The 22,450-nt window shown below is 42.9% G+C and overlaps 1 protein-coding gene across 1 annotated transcript in view; it reads right to left on the reverse strand.

Annotated features, from left to right (window-relative positions):
* LOC144783181 (zinc-binding protein A33-like) overlaps nt 1-22,450 on the reverse strand; it is a 334,485-nt gene that overhangs the window by 141,345 nt on the left and 170,690 nt on the right. The gene's annotated exons all lie outside the window — the stretch shown is intronic.

Raw genomic sequence — 22,450 nt, forward strand, 5'->3', positions numbered from 1 at the left:
GGATGTAGTGAAACAAAACATTCGCTCTGATGATTGGGATGTTCAGGCCGTAGAGTCTTTGTTTTCTGATTTGAAATACTATGCTGCCTTTGATGCTGAGGATTTATACTTAGAATCTGCTATTTATGGTGATTTGTTTTGCTTTCAACATTTTGGCAATCACTTCTTACACAAAACGACTTCCAGAAGGAATACTGTAAATTATACACAATGGGAGCATTGCCCAGCTCCTAAACAAGGCAGTTCAAGTACTTTTTTGAGAAAGTACACTTATTTTACTGACTTCAATCAGTCTAATCCCGAGTCCTTTTATTTCAAAATGACACAAAAGCCTATGTCCAAGGTTAGACTTACCGATACCAAATTATTGTACTCGAAGTCCTTTCTTGATCAGCTGTCTGTTGGCGGGTATGAATTATGGAAGGAAACTATTGACTTAAAATCTGTTTGGGGTTCTAAAAGCTGGCAGGTACAAGGCACTGAGGCTTTGCACCGTGCTTGTCTCATCCCGAATCAAATGTTGTTTTTGAATTCTTCTATTTCACAGACGACATGCTTTGGATTGGCTACTTCTAAAAAATTAAATTCTCCGACCATCCCTGAGTTAGAAGAATATTCTGGCTGGAGTAATTATACTAAGTTTTCGATTAGGGACTTACAGACCCTATTGCTGAATTCCTCCTTTAATATATCCAGTTTGGATCCAAAAGGTTGGCTGGTGTGGCACAGAAGTGCTGATTCATGCCAGCACCGTTTTCTGGGTTTATCTGATGGCTTTAAACAGGTCAGACCTGATCCACGTTTTGAAACTGAACATCCTGTCACTACTTACTCTGTGGGCAAATTATGTCAAAGTTGGCTGAAACATTCTAAATTGTCTGCAGTTAAGTTACATCTTGCAAAGTTAAATGATGATGTAGATTTGAATGATTTCATCAAAGGCCCGGCTAGTGGTAGATCAAAAAGATGGATATATGCTGTTTACAATGAAATCTGGAAGACGTCACAGATTGAGGCAGCGACACGTCTTAGAGCTATAGATCAAGCCAATCTAGAAAAAGTGCTTGCTGTGGTAGATAATAGTATTAACATGCTTTCTTCCCGCATTTACACTTTAGATAATATTGTGTCTTCTGTAGTGGATATTGTACATGATGAAGTGTCTGTGTTGTACCATGGTCAGAATCAATTACGTTCTATCATGCAATTTGCATGGACCCTTCAAACGCTTAAATCTGGCAAGGTGCCATGGCCCTACATGAATGTTTCTTCTCTCTTTGCCCCCTTTAATTTGACTGACAAGCAGCGCTTGCTTTCCATGCGAGATGCTTCATTTTCTATGTTACATATTGAGAGATTGGAGTCCCTGCCTTTTTCTGTGGCAGAGGCCAACGCTGCAACGTGGCTTATCCACGGTTTGATAACATTACCTTTTGCTTTATATAAATTTACAAATCGTATGAGATATGTTGCCATAGGTCGCTATGAGCCCTTAGGTAGTGCTTTTCTACATGAAGTCTGGTCCCTTCCTTTCACTTATCGATGTTTGAAAGAAGGACAGGAGGTTTATCTGAATGGGGAGGAGTGTACAGAAACACCTGACCACTCGCTAATGTGTAGGCATATACAATTGCACGGTTCTTGTAACCAAGACCGGCCAAACTTAGCCTGTGTTTTAAAGGGGACTCCAGTTCCTGCTATCACCCCGACTTTTACCTTGCTGGGAAACGGAAGTTATTTACTTTTAAATAATGAGGATTGTTGCGGGTTAATTAGAGGTGTTGCTTATGTAGTAACCGTAACTGAGCGTGTAGTTTGCTGCAGAAATGTTCTGTACCCACCCACACATGAAAATAGGGATGTTTCCATCTGGCCACGCATCCCAACCTTGACAGCGGAGTTCAACGGCATGAGCAGAATAAGGGCTCTATTGTCCCAGAAAGAAGTGGCCTTGAGTTCGGCTAGGGAGACTTTTGTTCTTCACATAGCAAATACACGGACTGAGGTTGAGGCCCTTTTAAATACTGATTTACCGTTGCATTTCAGCGAGATGGTACATTCTATCTTTAACGCGTCCTCCACAACTGGGCTGGCGCATTTTTTTAAAACTGTTAGCAGTGGTCTTGTAACTTCATTTGAAAAAATCTTTGGAGTCATCCCTGCTTTCTTCCATTCCATTTTTTCGAGTTTGTTTGGTGGATTCCCGGTTTTACTTGCACTAGCGGCAGCCGTTCTAGTGGTTGTTTGCTACCTTAAATATGGATGCCCCACATGTGGAAGGAGCCGCCCAGCCCCTCCTGGCGCTGTTTCGCAACCGGATGCTTGAATATTATGGCACGCTGCCGCTTGCGATTTTAAGCACGGCATATGGATTATCGTTTCGATTTTCCTACTTCACCTGTGCCCGGCCTGTGTTTCATTGCCTAAGCTGTGATTTTGCCTGGGCCATTGATTTGTGTCTCTGCGGACCGGTTTCTCCTGAAGTCGACTTTAATCAGCTGATGAGTCCCATCGTTACTCACAAGTTGGTTTGTACTGGCGACAGGATTATGGCCTTAGCAGCGATGCATGGACTAATGGGTCCTTGGAATATTCTTACAGCAGCGCAAGATTTCTTGGCACTGAGCTTTCTTGAAAACCCACCGAGTTGTCCTCTGATGGTAATAGAGGCTCCGGTACTGGGAGAACACGTTTGTTCTTTTCCTCTTTTGAATTGGATGGCTGAACTGTTTTCGGAAGAAGACGGTGATTTCCTGTTGGAGGCTGTTGCTGCATATTTTGCATATTCGGTCTTGCCTTGATGACCCTTATTGGTTTATGATGATGCTCAAATTTTTTTTTGCATTTTTTCACCTCCCAGTCCTATTGACTTGAGTCCTGTTGAATTCTGAAATTGAAATTTTTTGACTTTTGATTTGGTTCGTGTGGTTTTTTATGATTATAACGTTGTTCATAGTTCTTGAACTCTGCTCTCTTGAAGTTGCCCTTATCTTATCTTATCTTATCCGTGCTCGGATCATGGGGGGGTGTCATATAGCTACTGTTTATCTTTATAATGTGTTAAGTTAGCATAGGCTTATTAAATGTTTAAACGCCATTTTTCCTTTTTGCTGCTTCTGCACACGACACTTAATTGTTGATTTAGCTTTCAACCTAGTACCCCGTTGTGGTTTACATGAGAATAATATGTTATTGCTCTGCTATCAGCTTTGCTTAATAAACTATGTCTGTACAGAGAGTGCTGAAGCTTCAGGAATAACACGATACAGAATTGTTATGAGGTCTGATCTCCGCACCTTTATAGACAGAACATAAGTGCAGCTTCTGCCAACTTTAGGCTTTAGGCGGGTTTTATATTGCTTTGCTTAGAGCACAGATACACACTTGATGCTGTTCGCATGCAGAGAGAGCTGGTGTATGCTGATGTGATCTCTTCATTCTAGGATCCTGAGGTATGGGCCCGCACTGCTAAAACCCAAAGAGACCTTCTTAGCTATTAATATAATATGTGAGTTAGGGAGGGTGAGAAATAAGTGTTGTTAACCCTTATTCATTACAGCATGTTAACATGCTGTCACCATTTGCTTTCTATGGACTAGTACCTATGCTGATAACTTTGCTTCTGATAATATGTTTCCTTGTATTATCTAAGATACTGCGCCTGAGAAAACGGCATTAGTAAATAAATATTTCAAATGTACACGTTTCCTCATTTACTCCACGTTCTGGTTTGAAATGATTGTATAACGAAAGAGTGCTCATGTGTTCCACTTAACCTGAGGTATTGTAAGTTCATGTTCTGGTTTGTCTAAACATTGGAAGTTTGTTATGACCAATGAGACACTGTAGCTAGCTCGGTAAGGGTTTTTTGGGTGCTAAGGTGAGTTTTGGGTCACCCTAATTCGCTGAGGTTCCAATCCTCTGTGCACAGTTCTGTGGGAGAACAGAAACCCTGCTACAATATGTATCACTGTCTCTATCGCGTCTGGAAAGTGGGGGCATACACTAGTATTCAAGCTACTCCATTTCTTTGTAAATACATTAGTAGGGAGTGAACCCACCCTAAACGGATGGTATTAGTTTTCTGTCTTTAGGGATGGTGATTAAGTCCCAATAACCTTCATAGTTTGCTTCATGTTTTAAAACAAGAAATGCTCTGAGAAGGAGCAGTAACAGCCGCAAAGCGCCTAGTTACAACCATGTTCCAATATGCTACCTTAAACTCTTCTTTAGATGGAAAAACAATATCACTCGGGGTAGTCCATAAGAGGCTCATCCCCATCTCACTAAGTGTATTCTTTACACACCTTAGCCATAAAATTTAGTTAGAGACATCCACCTCTTTAACATCTGTTAATACCAATGTGTAGTGCTTGAGCTCGGGGTCACCCAAAGCCTCCTCCAATAAGCAACTGGCCTGTACTGTGTACTGTGCCACATCCCTAATGGAGTGACAGCCCAAATCCAGATATAATGGTAGTAACGGGGTGGACTGTGGGAGGCCAATTAAGGACCGCAAGAACATATTTTGCGCTAGTACCAAGGAATCCAAATTAGCGTAGCCCCACATCTCAGCCCCGTATAGGATTGAGGCGCCAATTTTAGGGTGATAAATTTGGAGGACAGGAGCAATGGGTTTTGTATATGAGGATCTGTGCTCCTTGATCAATACACCCGACAATTGAGCCTGCTTAACTGTGAGCAGTTCTACTTGCTGTTTCCTGCTCACATTTCTATCAATGGTTACCCCCAGATATGAAAAAATATCAGTTTGTTCCAATGTACCATCCTTCATTTCAACTCTACCGACAATCGTTTATGTTTGTGCAGGACCATGTACTTAGTTTTGTCCACGTTAACAATTAGTTCATAGTCCTCACAAAACTCCTCAAGTCTGAAAAGGGCACTTTGTAGGCCCTTTCGTGTTTTCGAAAGGATGGGGGTGTCGTCGGCAAACATGAGTAAAGGAATCCTACTCCTTGCTAGGGAAGGTGCATCAGTATGAAAGTTCTTAAAGTAGTTCACCACCCCATTTATATATAAAGAGAAGAGGGTGGGTGCTAAAACTCACCCCTGCCTAACCCCCTTCACTACTGGAAGTTTGTGGGTGATACTTCCCTGTGCGTCCCATCTCACCTGCGCATAGCATGCAGTATGTAACTTGACCAAAAGTGCCAGAATTTCAGATGGCACGCCTAACTGTAAAAAAGAATGCCACATCTTGGCTCAGGGGACAAGATCGAAGTCTGACTTCAAATCGACAAAGGCTGCATATAAAGTGCCTCCCCCTATAACCACGATGCGCCAGTAGACAAGTACAAATCTGAACACCTGGTCTATGGTACTTATACATGACCGAAAACCCGCCTGTAGGTGGGACAGGATGTTGCATTCCTCCAGCCATGACTGGATTCTGCATAGTACCATTCTTGCCAGAACCTTTTGTATACAATCGATAAGGCTTATGGGTCTGTAATTCTCAGGTATAGTGCGATCCCGTTTTTTAAAAGTGGGTAAAATCTCTGCTTCAGCCCACGTGCTGGGCATAGGTGCTCCACTAGCTACTGCGTTCACTAGGAGCTGGATATATGACGCCCAATTTGATCAATCGTGGAGGAACAGGTCAGCGGGGATGCAATCAGGCCCAGGTGCCCTACCTTTTGGTACTAGCTAAAGTGCATTTTACACCTCTATCTTGGTAAAATATAGGCTGGAGGCTGGACGTGGAGTAACTTGAAAATCTAAATTAGCCCCTGCACTTGAAAACTGTGTTTTAAAATGGGAGACCCACCTATCGGGCTCCACATGGTTTTGTGGGAAGTTGTTGGGGACCCCACTACTCCATCTCACCAAGTGCCAAAAAGCGCTCATGTTCCTCCCTAAAGATGATTCCAGCAAATCCGCCAAGTGCTGTTCGTTCCAAACCCTTTTGGCACGATACCGCGCACTCTATAGTCGGCCCTGGCATTGCAAATATCGTCCCTATCCTTTGATCTAATTGCTGCCGCTAGATTTCTATATGCCCGTCGACAAGAAATGCCGCACCAGGCTGCAGCTTTGAGGTCCGGTTGGGGAGTTTGTTTCTTACTTTTCTTAGTAAAATAACTTTTAAGCTTTAAAAACAATTCCTCACGGACCTGTTCAATTTTGGCATTTAACTCCCCCTGTGTGACACAGGTCTGTAACATACCTAAAACGTTAACTAACAGACTACTCATCTCATCCAGATGCTCTTTACTTTTAAACACATTTGCCCACTTGACACGTCTGGTGTCATTGGTCATTTGGGCCTCAACATAATCAAATGCGTGGAGCCGGGCTAACTCCACATACTAACGATGAGGGTAATATAGAGAGCAAGAGAGGGTTATGGTCACTCTCGGGTCTTTCACAGACCTCCATGTCTACAAGATTGGACCAAAACTCCTTGTTTAGTAAGAACAAATCTATTCTGCTAGTATGTAATCCGTTGTTGAAGGTGTGAGAACCTGATTTATCTGAATTTGATCTTCCATATGCAGCCCTTATCCCGTGTTCCAGGCAAAGTAGTTTTCATTGGAGAGCTGCACAGGACCATTTTTTTATTGCAGGATGTCTAACGGGGGGGTTGGACCACTGGGCATCCTCTTCTGTGCCACGGTTTACATCATGAATGTCCAGAGGTTTGAATGTACAATTAAAATCACCAGCTATTATGACTTTATTATCAGCTCTGTGGTCTAGTAAAAACATATCTAAAGAGGCAACAGTAGGGGAAGCTTGCTGGACGGGTTGGATTTAGAACCAGTTAGCAGGTTACTTTTGATTGTTTTAGCACCTTATATGCAGCCCTAAGAAGTTGGCTGTCTACAAAACCAACGGAAGAGGCTATGAGCCGAAAACAATAAAAGAGATTGAAGAAGAACAAAAAGAAAGTAACATTAAGAAAATAACTGTTCTGTTGTTTCTATACTGTTGTTTCTATACTGGACTGTAATTTATATCATTGTACCACGATCACGTGTGTTAGATTTGTGTATGTTCTTTGTCGGAGTTTTAGAATCAGGTTAGGGAAAGTTGGGTGATTCACTTCATCCTCTTTAAGCACCGCATATAAAGATCATATCAAGTTGTTTAACACAGAATAGTGGGACAAGTCTCGTAGCGCCAAATACCAATTAAATCACCCTTTTGTATACAGGTTTTCATCCTTCTTTTGACCCCGGTCCTCTCAACTGGGGGTCCACTTAGTTAGCGGGTGTGGGTACGAAAATAGGAAACATGCACATATTTAAAAATGGAGGGCCTAATTTAGAATTGGGGGAGGGCTGAAAATCCTCCAGTGTCTTAAGGACACTATAAATATTGAGTGTAATCCCTCGTTCTTACTTCCACCACCTTAGTGATAAGAGTGGAGGAAATTCAGGTGGTGGGCTTTACACAGTACTTAGAATTTCATCCAGAATTTGTAGGAGTTTCTTTCCATCTGACTCTAAATGAGGACCTAAACTCTCTGACTGACTGGTTCACAAGTGAAAGTGTAAAAGAGTGCTTGAGGGAGTGTGAGAGAGAACAAGAAAGTATATTTTAAAGAGAGTGCTCAACAATCTACTTGATTGGACTCATAAAGGAAGCAGTTTGAACTTCATGTGCCATTTTTAAGGCTTTAAACTTCATATGCAATTTTTGAGGTCTTAAAGCTTTGTGGGCCATATTTATGCATAATTAGCAGAATGTATTCACGGTTTAGTAACACACTTACAAATGGAGCTTTTCAATGTTCAAATGCGGAAATGAAGTTCTCCAGCCTCATCTCTGCTTAACTAAAAGAAAACAGCTTATTGTGCTCCTGTTAAATGGGCATTTAATTGAATCATAATTAGGTATTTCAATTAATATTAGTCTGAGGGGCTCTTGTTTCAGCATGTTCTATTTCTTCTGCACAATTTGTTGTCTTCAATTAGTTAAAATTATTCACATACGCTCTGGTACCATGTTTATAGCTCCCTATTTTATTTTATTATTTATGTAAATTACCTTGGTGACTCCTGCCAATTCTGACACGCCTTCTCAGAGTGAGGATTCTGGAACGTACACAATAAATGTCAAAGGAAAGCAAGTCTGGCACCAAAGTAGAGTGTAACAATCTATGAGCTGTTTAAACGTTCAAACATATCTCGGTAAATTTGGCTTTCTTTATACGAAGCTAAATATCAGTTTTGAGCCCAGAGATTGTTTTCTATTGTATGCTGAATAAATAGCAGGTGTTACGTATATTACAAAGGATTGTAGCACATTAATGTTTAATAGCAATAAAGTCATCAATACCACATCAAACAAAACAGTTACAATCTAAATGAATTATTTTAAAATGTTGTTTCATTCTTGGAATAGTGTGAAAAAATCTTTAGTCAAATTCTTTCTTCACATTTTTGAATTTAAGCATCTTTTCTAACATCTGGGCTGCTGTTAGGTCATTCCAATGCTTAATTTGTGAAAGAATAGTGCTGGGTTCCAAATGTTTGCTCTGAAGCCGTTGCTATTGAATGTCCGCGTGGCGAATCCCAAAGCTGCTTCACCTCATAGCTCCTGAGCCACCACCAGATGCTTCCTGCTGCTTTATCACACTCTTTTTCAATTCTTCTCCCTTTTTTGTAGTTGTTTCATCTTTCTTTTTCTTTGTCTTTCCCGCTCATGTGTTTTTAGGTCAAGCCTGGGCAGCACAGGAGCTTCTCAGTGAGGCATGCTGTATTGGAGTATGGACTTGAAGCCCCACCCACTCTCCGCCCATATGTGTCATTAGCTTGTGTCATTGTCCTTCCTAAATTGTGGCTTCTGATTCTTTAATAGGCTTGTTAGTTCTTCCTTAGCACCGCCTTGTCTTCATTTGTTACCTCCCATGAGGACTGCCCCTTTTACTTCAGTTGTTATATGGTACGTCTTATTTAGTCTGTAAGCAAAATTTTCTTTAATGAGTTTATCCTACTGCAGGCAAAACATGCTTTCCTGCAACATTCAGCGTGCCATGCGCACTTTCACTTTCCAAGCAGCCCGGGACAATGGCGGACGATTCTTTAAAATGCAATAGGTCTTGCATTTATAAGAGGTTGAGCTATTGGCATTGTAAATGACAATGCCTTTTATTTATGTGCTAATTATCAAAACAGATAAATAAAAAGAATTGTCATTTACAATGCGAATAGCTTAAACTCTCACAAATGTGAGACCTATTGCATTGCAAATGCATGTTCTCTCTTCTGCTCAGGGTCAATGTCTGATAAGGAAAAATAAGTGCTGCTCCCCAAAAAAGAGAGCTGTGGGCCCCACCAGCAATTACGGTCAAAATAAGCACAGATATATATATATATATATATATGCACCTACGTATGTTAAAAAAATAATATATATAAATATATATATATATATATATATATATATATATATATATATATATATATATATATATATATATATACATACGTAGGTGCATAGAGAGTAAAGTAATATTTACAAACATTCTTGAGATTGTGGAGAGAATGCTGCCACCTGCCCTCAACAACAGTAATACATAGCATATCACACCAGTACTTAATATGCAAAAAGGTAAGTGCCAGGGCCTTTCTCTGGAGGCCCCTGCAGCTTGCACCACCAACTGCCAAAGCCAGAGCTGCCAGTGATAGTACTAACACAACTACTAACCATCATACCTTACAAGTGTGACAATTCAGACTACCCCAGGCCACCCAATGCTATAAGAATGGCATAGGTGGCAAAAATTATATTCATTTTTAATGTATATTGAAATATTAAACAGGGTCTGTTCAGCTCAATACTTCAATGACAGCGCGAGCATGTGGTAGACAGACATTTGAGCAGGTCTGGAGAATAAAGGGACGGAAACCACCTGCTCAAATTAAGCACTGGGTCATTCACATTTTTCTTCCGCCCACTACACCATAGAGAACAGGGAAAAATGTCAGCCCGCCTTATCTATTGGCTAACTGTACTTTGAGTGATGGTATTCTTTTCATAAGTAGCACATGCACACAAAAAGAAGCTTTATTTAGTGGTAGACACAACCACGGCAATGGGAGACTTTTTTGGACTATAATATATTTTGCTTGTAGCCAATTTATTTTCTTAGATTGACGAGGACCAAGCAGCTTCACCTACATTAAAGTCTTGCAAAATCTAAGGCAAAACAAACATTGGAGGCTGAAAGCCAACCGCAGACATATTTTCCTTACCACTGCTTGTTCTGCTATGGCAGGAGCCACCTTGGTGTAAAACGTCACTTACTCTGCACGTCTTTGCCTGGCCCTGAGACTTTAGGTCTTTAAAATGTGCCTTTACTTGCACGCCAATGGAAAACTGTCCCATTTGAGCGGTCAGCCACACTGACTCATTCCTAATGTGCATTCTATTAATTAATCAAGTTAGTGTTACATTTACAGTACATCCATTTCGAATTTCCTTTAGCCACTAGGAGTTTACTATCAGCATGAAACAGATTTCCACAAGCTGTTTTTGCAAGACTGCCATACTCCTCCATGTTAATATTACATGAGTTTGATACCACAGGTAAAGGGGCAGATCTAGCACTTTAAAACAGGTGACCGATTTCCCACCACTTCACCTTCGTCACCAATGGCTGATAGTAAACCCAATGATGGAACCGACAGAGCGCTACACTTGGATCAACAGCCACGTCCCTTCTCTGGTCAAGTTCTAGTATGTCCAGGTCAATGAATACTGGCCTGGGCATACTAAAACTATCAAAAACAGAGGTTGTTCATTTTATCCCTGCGCTCTTTGCTTAGTGTCCAAAAGGCAACATATACACATTCTTCTGGCTGCATCCTACCCCCTTACCTTCACTCTTGAGACCCCCTAGATTTCACCCCATCTTATGGTGCAAGTTCTTAGGACTAAACTCACTCTTTGCAAACAATTTACTAGATTCTCTAATTGCAACTTCAATGACACACAACATGACGAGTAAAATAGGGAAACGCAATACTGGCTCAGCTTAGAAATAAATCCAGTGCGAACCTCCCTGGTTTCCTTCATGATGATAACCATGCGCAGTGCCAGTACAATTGTAACTGAGAGTGTCATGGGACACCAGCAATGAACACCATTCCCCTGTCCTCTACTTAGGAGGAAAGCGTTGGTAACATTCCCTCTAACTTTTTCAGTGGTTATTTAATAATGAAATAATCGATATGCCTTCTTTTCAGTTTTGGCAGTGAGATTTTCACATTTTCCACAAGCCATAGTAAACAACACACCGTCCACCTCAGACAGATAATACACACACTTTAAATATAGCACAAATATGGCTTTTAAAATATTTGTTCCCAACAGAACTTACCACCAACTCAACATCCTATAGATCACTGTAGAAAGAATACTGACCAAACATGGAAAGACCCAGATATGCAATACAGTTAGCTATCACAACAGCACTTACTACTAAGAAACAAAACCCATGGAAATACGCAGCACAATAGATTGGAGAGAACTCTTAGACACACCCACCTCAGCAGAAATGTGTCATGTATTTGTCTATCACTAAGCTCACAACAGCATATACTAGATCCGATAATCAGTTCACCAACTAACAAAATAACACGTCAAACAGAACTTCTTACACCTACCTGATACTAGTTACTCATCACGTAAACATACATACCTGCCAATAGGCAAGCCAAATAACCTAAGCACCCTAATAATATCTGTGCACGCCAGCTAAAATTCATAACCCATCAACCTGTCAGACACTGTAAACAATGACCGAATCACAAACATAATTCTGAGGGAACAAACCCAGCATGCTTCGTTGTATGACAGAATACTCAAAATAATGGTGACAAGATAAAGGACATATTAACATTGCTAAACCGCATTAATGTAAGAATGCATGCAATATAAAAAAACATTGCACATAAAATAACACAACATAACATTAAAAATATGATGACACAACATAGCAATATATGTCTGCCCAAGGGTACCTTTAACAGTAGCAGTGAGCAAGCTGATGCTAGAGTATCATGTTGAAGAGTCTACATTGGTAGTTTTTTCTAAGTGCATTTTTGTTATAGAGAGCTTGTACAAAATTGGATTATTGGTTGAGGGGGCCGGAATCCCCACTCAGGCAACAACCACAGCCCATGTCAGGGTAAACCACAAAAGTAATTAAATTAACCTGCGCTTAGCACACTGGTAGCTTGGCATGAAAGTAGTCAGGCTTTCCTTAGAGGCAATTTGTAAAGCATTTATGCAGCACATACATGGTAATAAAGTGAAAAAAACAATACAAGAAAAATCCCAAACCAATTTAGAAAAAAAGAATTACATTTTAATATATGGAATGAGACCATAATGACAATAATCAAATCATTAGAGCAGGAGATATTCAGTTTTAAAGTTTTAGGTAGATATAGTGCCTAAAAGCACGAAGCGCAACTCACAGTCATCTGGTTGTGCTAGACAGGGGAAAAGTAGCAAGTTCAGACCAATCATTATGGAGTATAGGCCGAATACAGGGGCCCGGTTGGTCCCGCTTGAAAAGCTACCTTTTCAAAGTCCAAAGCCTGGTACGAACAGTGGAGAGGGAGGCAGCGAGCAGCAGATAGTGTCGAGGAAAGTCGTTGCTGTAGTGCAAAGAGCAAGACTGGCATTGTGTCACAACTTAGGCGCCTATGGGGAAACTACAGGTCCCAGAATGCTTGGTGGCTAGTCTGTTTTCCCTTTCTTCTGCTCTGTCATTCACAACATCTATATCTGTGTCTGTGTGGAAGCCCTCGGTGCTTGTCACCTGTGTTTAGCCATTATTCTGTACTTGGAACTTTGTTGGGCGCTTTTTCCTTGCTACGAGAGATCCTGCTCCTTTGGAACTGCATTGGGTCGGCAAGCTGTTGACCTTTTGAGCGCCACGCTGGAGCCGCACTGTGACCCGCTCTGTGAGCCGCGCTGGAGCCGCGCTGTGACCCGCTCTGTGTGGGCCGCGCTGGAGCCGCGCTGTGACCCGCTCTGTGAGCCGCGCTGGAGCCGCGCTGTGACCCGCTCTGAGAGCCGCGCTGGAGACGCGCTGTGACCCGCTCTGTGAGCCGCGTTGGAGCCTTACTGTTTTGATATAACTATAGGGTGAGAGGATGACTCGAATCCAGATCCCCTTTTGCCTCGCTTGATTTTCCGCTTTCCTTAGAACTGAAGCTAGTGGCGGACTAGCGTGTGGAGTGTACTTTGGTTTTGTTTTCTCCACTACTGCCTGATTTTGGATTTCGCTGAACTCTTTTGTTTTTCCCTAAGAGCTGTTGAGTAGCTCGGACTGGGTTTTCTTCGCAAGGAACTTTGCAGCTGACCGGGGTTTGGTCGAGTTGCACTTACAGAGAATACACTACGCTTCAGATAAGTAGCGTTTTACATTGACTGTGGGTGATCCACAGAGACTTCTTTAGTCTTTTTTCCGTTTAGGGTTCATGGGCAGTTCCCTACTGTTTTATGTTGTTTACTTTATTTTTTCCTACTTTTGCCCTGATGTGTTGGAGTGCTTGCTGGAGCCTTGACATGTAAGCATAATTGAATTCTCAAGAATTGACAAATAGAGGTGGCCTTGTATATGAGACAGCGAGTGAATCCTGTGTGTTTTGTGTCTCCATACAGGAACCTGTACACCGACGTAGGCGTGGTATTTCTCCTATTGTCAAGCCCTGTGGATGGTTTATGGCTGCCAGCCTTTTTCTATTTTATTTCTCCATTTTTCCCCTTCCCTGGGTGGTGTCCTCTCAAGTGAAGTTCAGCTAAAGATTCACTTGTGGTACCGCATCTAGGGAGGAGAGAAATTAGCTTCAACATCGCTTCCGCTGTATTTGAACAAACCAGGTTAGTCAATCTGCATATCGTGACAGAGTGACAAGCCCACGGTGTATTACGGCCTGAGCGATGGATACCAATACTGTTCTGGCTACTATGCTAGAAACCCTTAACGCATTACGAGTAGAGGTAGATGCTGTGAGAGTAGAGAACCATGATATGAGGACTGAAATGACTACTCTTCGACAAGAGGTAGCAGGGATGGCACGGTCTGGTCCCACTAGTGGTAGAGGAGCCCATTACATCCGAGATGCCACGTTATCTCCTCCTCTTCAGTCCCAATCCTCTGTTGCTCAAGGAGTTCAAGGTCCTTCCACCATTAATGTTATACAACCAATGCAGTTGCCTTTGGCACCCCCAGAAAGGTTTTTAGGGGATCCTAAAAAGTTCAGTACATTTTTGGGACAGTGCAGGTTACATTTCATGTGTAAACCTGCTGTCTTTCCTGACGATCATTCCAAGACAGCTTTCATTTTATCTTATCTAGGGGGTAATGCAGCTAGTTGGTCATTTCCTCTGATTGAAAGAAAAGATCCTGTTCTGAATGATTTCGAGGAATTTTGCGAAGAGATGAGGAAGTTGTTTGATCGTAAGGCACATATGCTATCCTTAGACAGGGAATGAATTACGCTTAAACAAGGATCGCAAGATCTGCTGTCTTACATAACACAATTCAATCGTCTTGTTGTTGAAACTGATTGGCCAACTGCAAAGAGGGTATCCTTGTTTTATCAAGGATTGAAAGGTGAATTGAAGGACGTTCTTGCCCAGGTGGTGTCTTTGCCTACTACGTGTGAAGAGTTAATAGATCTCACAGTTCAATTAGATCATAGACTACAAGAACGGAAAGGCGACAGATATCGACATGAGTTCCGCTTCCCTCCTGCCAAACCCAGAGCAGTCTCAGAAACCCCTCCTACCTCAGATACCACTGAACCCATGCAAATAGGAGGGATACGAGGCCCTTTGAGTTCAGAAGAGCGTACTCGTAGAAGGATTCAGAAACTCTGCATGTACTGTGGAAAACATGGACACTTTATCAAAGATTGCAGAGTCAAGACGAAAGGGGCAAGAAGTCTTTCTGCGTTAGAATATCCTGTATATACTTCGGGAAACGAGAACGCTCAAATGAGTCCAAGACCCCTAGTTTGAGCCATGATATTGAAAAAAAGGTCTCTCACGCTGTCGCAAACACTATGCAACCTGCTGTGCCTCATATGAATGTATGTGTCACCATCACGTGGCCGGGGGAGACACCTGTGATGGTACATGCCATGCTGGACAGTGGAGCTACGGGCAATTTTATCGATCGACAATATGCGAAGAGATTGGGGGTCCCATGCATCCAGAAAGAAACACCTGAAGCTGTGAAGGCTGTGGATGGGTCTGATTTAACATCAGGACCGGTGTGTTATCATACGCGCCAATTAATGATGCAAATAGGACAAAACCATTACGAACTCATTTCATTTGATTTGATAGATGCCCCTCAGTTCAATTTAATTCTGGGTATGCCGTGGTTAACCTTACATGACCCTGTAGTGAAATGGGCTGCTCGTACCATCACCCTTAGTTCTGTCTACTGTACTGAACATTGTGCCCTGCCTTGCTTTTCTGAGGAAATCCGGATGGAAACTCCTGCAAGCACTCTAGCGAGTGGAGGGAGGACTTTTGAGTGTGAACGCCATCTCTATACTTCCAGAGGTCTACAGGAAGCCAACAAGTTGCCCCCCCACAGGGAATATGACTGTGTGATAGACCTGGAACCGGGGGCCAATATTCCATGCAGCAGAATTTATGCCCTCACAGAGGCAGAAAATACCTATCTGCAACAGTATCTAACGAAACTATTAGCATCAGGATTCATACGCCCCTCTACCTCTCCAGCCTCGTCACCTCTGTTCTTTATACCGAAGAAGGAAGGGGGCTTGCGTACTTGTATCGATTATAGAGCTCTCAACAGAATTACCAGAAAGAATCGGCATCCTCTTCCTCTGATACCTGTTCTATTGGACCAATTAAAAGATGCTAAAATATTTACCAAGCTTGACCTGCGTGGTGCATATCATCTCGTGAGGGTCCGCCGTGGGGATGAATGGAAGACCGCTTTCCGCACAAAATACGGGCTCTACGAGTACCAGGTCATGCCGTTTGGCTTGTGCAATGCCCCTGCTGCATTTCAATTTTTCATGGATGAGGTGTTAAGGGGCTTGCTGGATGTGTCATGCATCGTCTATATAGATGATATACTCATCTACTCGGCCACGCGAGAAGAACACATTCGGCATGTGATGGAAGTTTTAGAAAGACTGCAACGACACGAACTCTTTGCCAAATTAGAGAAATGCCTCTTCCATACCAAGGAGGTCGAATTTCTAGGGTACATCATTGGTCCGGATGGGCTACGGATGGATCACAAGAAAACTCAAGCAATAGTACAATAGTACATCCTTCGTCATCCAGATGCCACTCAACCTTTCGTGATGGAAACAGATGCGTCATATTACGCTATTGGAGGCATTTTATCCCAAAGACATCCGGACACAGGCCAACTTCATCCCGTCGCCTATTTCTCACGGAAATTGTCCTCCAGTGAGATCAATTACAGCATCACAGACAAGGAGTTGTTGGCCATCAAACGGGCTTGTGAAGAGTGGCAACATCACCTGTTGGGGGCTAGACACACCGTAGAAATCTTTACAGATCACCGTAATCTTCTTTTCTTGAAAAGTGCTAAGGCGTTAACACCTCGCCAGTTACGGTGGTCCTTGTTTTTCTCGGATTTTGACTTCGTAATTAAATATCGCCCTGGCCCTCAAAACGGAAAGGCTGATGCTTTATCGAGACCAGAATCAGTATCTCCGGAGCTGGCTTTGGAAGTCGAAGATCCTCCCCTTCTTCTTAACAAAGCGACATTTAGTCCATTTGTGTCAGCCATAACCAGTCCCACAGATTTCCTGAGACATGTGGAAGAAAAAAGCGACTCGGTGGATGCTCCCTCATGGATAGCTAATGAACCCAGACAAAGAATACAAAAAGGGAAACTTCTCTTCAGAGACAAACAGTTGTATCTCCCTGATCAGGAATCACAGCATCAAGTTTTGCAATGGACACATGATTCTTCTTTGAGTGGACATCCAGGAATCCTCAAGACCCTCCAGCATACATTGAGGTACTTTTGGTGGGAGAACATTCGGAAAGACATAGAAGAGTATGTAGCCAAATGTCCTATATGCATTCAAGCCAAAGCTCAACATCAAAGAAGCAGTGGGTTACTACGTTCTATACCGGTACCTTCAGCCCCATGGCACACGGTTTCGATGGATTTCATCGTAGAAATGCCTCTCAGTTTCGGCAACAACACTATTCTAGTGGTGATCGACCATCTCACTAAGATGGGTCATTTCATTGCACTGACTAAGTTACCCACATCAGGAGAATTGGCCCTAACCTTTATGCAGCATGTGGTACGTTTACATGGCATTCCTTCTGTGCTTATCACAGACAGAGGCTCACAGTTCACCTCTAAATTCTGGAAAGCCTTGTGTGAGGTTATGAAAATTGATGCGCGACTATCAACCAGTTACCACCCTCAGACAGATGGTAAAACAGAAAGACTAAATCAGACGCTAGAGCCGTATCTGAGATGCTTTACACTGCAACAGGGAGAAGAATGGAGAACGTTGTTGTGGATGGCAGAATTTGCCTACAATAACACCACTCATTCTTCGCTGGGATGCTCCCCCTTCTTCTGTCTTACGGGTTATCATCCCAATTCTTTGCCTTTTGACCAGCCATGTCCTTCTTCACATCCTACAATACAGCAACATCATGAGCATCTTCGTTCTCTTTTACATGATGCTAAAGAACAGTTGGCGGCAGCCAGAAACCGCGACAAAGTACAGGCCGACAAGAAGAGAACTCCAGAGCCGGTCTATGCAGTGGGCGATAAGGTGTGGTTGAGTACCAAACATTTGAGGCTTAAAGGGAATACACGCTTGCAACCTAAGTTTGTAGGTCCCTATCCCATCATGGCCGTGGTTAATCCGGTCGCCATGAAACTAAAGCTGCCTTCCTCCTGGCATATACATCCCGTGTTCCATGTATCTCTGATGAAACCCTATGTGCAGGGCACGAGACCGATGGTCAGACCAAAGCCAGTGGACATAGAGGGGGATGTCGAGTATGAGGTGGGAGCCGCACTTGACTCCAGAAGGGTGAGGGGTGCCTTACAATATTTGATAGATTGGAAAGGGTACGGACCTGAGGAGCGCTCTTGGGAACCTCTCTCTAATTTGCATTGTCCTGGGTTACTGAGACGTTTCCATTCCAGATATCCTTCTAAACCTGGAGGACCGCCGGGACGTCGGTCATTGAGAGGGGGTTCTGTCACAACTTAGGCGCCTATGGGGAAACTACAGGTCCCAGAATGCTTGGTGGCTAGTCTGTTTTCCCTTTCTTCTGCTCTGTCATTCACAACATCTATATCTGTGTCTGTGTGGAAGCCCTCGGTGCTTGTCACCTGTGTTTAGCCATTATTCTGTACTTGGAACTTTGTTGGGCGCTTTTTCCTTGCTACGAGAGATCCTGCTCCTTTGGAACTGCATTGGGTCGGCAAGCTGTTGACCTTTTGAGCGCCGCGCTGGAGCCGCGCTGTGACCCGCTCTGTGAGCCGCGCTGGAGCCGCGCTGTGACCCGCTCTGTGAGCCGCGCTGGAGCCGCGCTGTGACCCGCTCTGAGAGCCACGCTGGAGACGCGCTGTGACCCGCTCTGTGAGCCGCGTTGGAGCCTTACTGTTTTGATATAACTATAGGGTGAGAGGATGACTCGAATCCAGATCCCCTTTTGCCTCGCTTGATTTTCCGCTTTCCTTAGAACTGAAGCTAGTGGCGGACTAGCGTGTGGAGTGTACTTTGGTTTTGTTTTCTCCACTACTGCCTGATTTTGGATTTCGCTGAACTCTTTTGTTTTTCCCTAAGAGCTGTTGAGTAGCTCGGACTGGGTTTTCTTCGCAAGGAACTTTGCAGCTGACCGGGGTTTGGTCGAGTTGCACTTACAGAGAATACACTACGCTTCAGATAAGTAGCGTTTTACATTGACTATGGGTGATCCACAGAGACTTCTTTAGTCTTTTTTCCGTTTAGGGTTCATGGGCAGTTCCCTACTGTTTTATGTTGTTTACTTTATTTTTTCCTACTTTTGCCCTGATGTGTTGGAGTGCTTGCTGGAGCCTTGACATGTAAGCATAATTGAATTCTCATGAATTGACAAATAGAGGTGGCCTTGTATATGAGACAGCGAGTGAATCCTGTGTGTTTTGTGTCTCCATACAGGAACCTGTACACCGATGTAGGCGTGGTATTTCTCCTATTGTCAAGCCCTGTGGATGGTTTATGGCTGCCAGCCTTTTTCTATTTTATTTCTCCATTTTTCCCCTTCCCTGGGTGGTGTCCTCTCAAGTGAAGTTCAGCTAAAGATTCACTTGTGGTACCGCATCTAGGGAGGAGAGAAATTAGCTTCAACATCGCTCCCGCTGTATTTGAACAAACCAGGTTAGTCAATCTGCATATCGTGACACATTGCAAACAGTGACCACTGTAGCATGAAGGTCTTGTGGCAGATAGTCGTTGCAGGAGCTTCATGTTGGCAGTCACGATGGGCTGTCGTTACTGTAGCATGCAGTGCAGATCTCATGTTGCCGGTCGTCGATGGAGGTTGCTGTTGCTTGAAGAGTCAGGCTTACTGGAGCTTCGCATTGGCAGTCATCGTAAGCAGCATAGCCTTAGCATGAACGGGCATGTTCGCCGTCGCATAGACCGCAAAACTTCAGGATTTCACCTTTTCTTGTAGAAGAGTACAGTCCATTGCCAGCCAAGGGTCCAGGACCTGGGGAAGCACCTCTTAGAGATCCGGGACTCAATCTAGCAGAGGCCAGCAGGGCTCAGGTAGGTCTAGTTGCAGCAGGTCAGGTGAGCAATTGCAGGTAGGCCTCTGGAGCTTGTTGTGTCCCTGTAGCTCTGTTGAGGTGGTCAACCAACTGACCCTTGGAGTCACTTAGGTTAGCTTGGGATGAAAAGAGAAGTCCCACACTCCCTTCTCAGACAGCATGGCAGGCCTCAAGCAGCAGGGCAGTCCTCTGAGGAACAAGGCAGGCCTCAAGCAACAAGCCTTTTTCTCTGATAGCAGAAGGGCAGTCTGCTAGGTATAAAGGCAGGCCTCAAGCAGCAGGCAGTCCTCTGAGGAACCAGGCATTCCTTCTTCTGTAGTGTCCACAGGTCCAGGAGTGTACTTATGAGTGGCTCAGCAGTCCCAACATTTATACCTTGTGCAAGCCTTTGAAGTGGGGGATTCCCAATACTGCCCCTACATCGGGTTCTGGAAAGTGTCCTTCTTCCGTCAAAGAGCCAAGAAGTCTGGGGTGATAAAAGACTAGCATCAGGTTCCTTTGTGTGTGCTGGAGGAGAGCCCTTCAAAGTGTAGATGGGGCAGAGAACAACTTCACCCCTAACCATCCTGGCAGGATGGCCAACTCTGCCAACATCTAGTCCCCTTTGTCTCACTGTCGGTGGCAGGAATAAACAAACCCAACAGCAGAACCATGCATAGTTATGTGACCCAAGACATTGGCAAAAGGCCCAAATAGCTAGGACAGGGAAATATCAACTTTCTAAAAGTGGCATGTTCTGAATTGTGACCTAGAATCGACTTTACTATTTATCATTTGGTTCTAAACATAACATTCCTACCTCCTCCCAATCAAAGGTTAGCACTTATTAAATATAATAAGATAACCCAATGCTATCCAAGGGGAGAGAGAGGCCTTACATTATAAAAAAAACAAATCTAGATGTTTTTCACTACCGGACCTGTAACCTTAAGAACACATGTTCTGCTTTTTAAAAGGAATGCACTCTGCCCTATCAGCCTTTATGACCTACTTTATGGGTGACTTATATGTAGTATAAAGGAAGGTTTAGGCCTGGAAAAAGGTTTATTTCACCTGATTAAATGGAAGTTTTTAATCTACCCTAAAGCCAACAGTGGCAGATAGGAGACATGTTTGAAGGTGCTACTAAAGTGGGTGGCACAATGTGTGCTGCAGGTCCCATGATAGCATTAAAGTTACAGGCCCTGGATACATGTAATTCCATTATATTAAGAGCTTACAATTAAGTTAAATGTGCCAATCAGGTGTAGGCCAATTTTACAATGTTTTCAGGAGATAGCACTAGCACTTGAGCACTGGGTAGCAGTGGTAAAGTGTGCAGTCCTAATGCCAACAAAAACAAATTCAGAAACCGGGAGGTTTGAAGGCAAAATGTTCAGGGGAAGACCACACCAAGGATGTGAGGTCTATTAGAGCTCCAAACGTTACTTTTAAGAAGAGTTTGTTTGATCAAAAAGCCACAAAATCTTTAACGGTAGGATAAAAGTAGACGAAAATGTTTGTAAACAAACTTATCTTCTCAAGATCCACCAAAAAAGACTATTGCAAAGATTCAACATTGACCTGCCTTTTTTACCTCTAGCTTTTGAGGTGTACCCAGAGGAGAGTTCTAGAGAAATCTGTAGATTAGGAAATTAGTTAGAATTTAACTACTCTGGCTATCAAAGACAAAATCACCTACATGGAACTATTTTCTGCCTCTGTCTCTGATTGATTTTATTTTATTTCATTAAAGGGCATAAATGCTAAAAAATGGATTGTCCTGGTGCTGAGAAAAGAAACTGGGTGCGCATACATAACTTATGTGAAAAATAAGTATGGGCAGCTTCAGGCACCAAAAATGAGCTTCAAGTATATTCTAAGACCATGATTATGAGTGCCCTAGAGAGATTGGTTATAATTATACCACCTGATAAAATCCAATACACCTGTGTACTGTTTTTTATTTTGCAACATAATTCTCACTAGTTACAAATGAAGACCTTCAAAATTGGACATACATGCAGACTTTGGTGCTCTCCACACCCAAAACCACATACCAAAGTATCTGCTAGACAAACTCCAGCAAGTGTTACTTGTTGATATATACCCAGAGAAAAACGGCAGTGGTGAAAGCCTGTATGATAAAGTCTGCATAACTCATAATTCCACCCATCACACTAATAGAGTTTGGGCAGAGGTTGACATTTTCCAGACCGCTTATGATCAGTACCTAAGACAGAAGGTAACTTTTCCTATCAAGCCAGAACTACACTTGTAGCCCAACAACATACTCTTTGTCAAGTAGCCTTCTATTAGTCCTCGCCCCACGAAAAAAGCTGTTGTGGTGTCTAGATTTCTACAGTGGTATGTGTATTCATGAACTGTATAGGCCATAGTAATGTAATAATAGGGTAATGATAGTCATTGGTCAACTGTGTGTTCTCCCTTGGAATGTGTTATGTGTGCTTTTGAACCAGAGAACAATAGGATGCTGTCCTATGGAACCTTCGCGTGTATCCTGTTTTTTTGCCTGATGTATTGACTCTTGTGAAGATCAACACATTGGATGGACATCCACTCTTCACAGCTGTTAAGAAGATACTATGAACTTTTACAGTCCTATTCTATATTTTTATCACAAAACCATTGTCTACTTTTATT

This window comes from Lissotriton helveticus, chromosome 9 (genome assembly GCF_964261635.1).
Source record: "Lissotriton helveticus chromosome 9, aLisHel1.1, whole genome shotgun sequence".
In the NCBI taxonomy this organism is placed as follows: Eukaryota; Metazoa; Chordata; class Amphibia; order Caudata; family Salamandridae; genus Lissotriton; species Lissotriton helveticus.